Source organism: Hippocampus comes, unplaced genomic scaffold, assembly GCF_001891065.2.
Source record: "Hippocampus comes isolate QL1 unplaced genomic scaffold, H_comes_QL1_v1.1 scaffold39, whole genome shotgun sequence".
Taxonomy (NCBI): Eukaryota; Metazoa; Chordata; class Actinopteri; order Syngnathiformes; family Syngnathidae; genus Hippocampus; species Hippocampus comes.
In genome coordinates, this window is record NW_017842054.1 from 342414 (window position 1) to 343007 (window position 594).

At 60.9% G+C, this 594-nt stretch overlaps 1 protein-coding gene and 1 long non-coding RNA gene across 3 annotated transcripts in view; one reads left to right on the top strand and one right to left on the bottom strand.

Moving 5' to 3' along the window:
• Nucleotides 1–594, bottom strand: part of LOC109510168 (serologically defined colon cancer antigen 8 homolog) — a 21856-nt gene that overhangs the window by 9977 nt on the left and 11285 nt on the right. The gene's annotated exons all lie outside the window — the stretch shown is intronic.
• Nucleotides 1–594, top strand: part of LOC109510171 (uncharacterized) — a 6366-nt gene that overhangs the window by 742 nt on the left and 5030 nt on the right. Inside the window, exon 2 of the long non-coding RNA XR_002167085.1 lies at nt 101–112. This is a non-coding gene — a long non-coding RNA (uncharacterized LOC109510171). The remainder of the gene's footprint in view (nt 1–100; nt 113–594) is intronic.

Consider the following 594-nt stretch of genomic DNA (forward strand, 5'->3'; position numbering starts at 1 on the left):
GACTTTTGTGCTTCTGTCCATGCGTGCGCGCCATTGAAGAGGGGGGGGGGGCTCACACCAGACCTGTTTACCCACCAATTAGCATCGGACGCCGCGCCAGAACGTTCCAGCAGTCGGCGAACGAGACGAGAAAAGCGAGCAGGCAGAGCGCCGCCTCTTGCTCGCAAAACAACTTGCTCACAAAGCGTTGGTGAAAGCGAGACGCAAATATTCACAAGGGGACATTTTGGGCTGGACTCCAGCGTCGGAGGAACAAGGAGGATGACCTCGCGCAGGAGGGGCGCCCCCCCCGCGCCGTCAAAATCAAACGGGGGAGCGCGACATTTCCCCCAACCGGGTGACGGCCGCCCGTCTAGCCTTCCGATTCCGTCACTTGCGACTTCCCGTGACGCCAAAAGCGCCTCCTTCAAATGCCGCTTGTCCACCACTTTTGCCGGCAGTGCGCGCATTCTGTTCAAAAGCGAGCGAGCGAGCGAGCACCAGATTGAACGCCGGCTCTTCGGGACCTTTGGAAATTCGGGCCCCTCGGGCGCTTGTGCCAACGGAGAGAAACGGAGCGGCGGTGCTTCTCGGGTGACACTCCGAAGAGGTGGG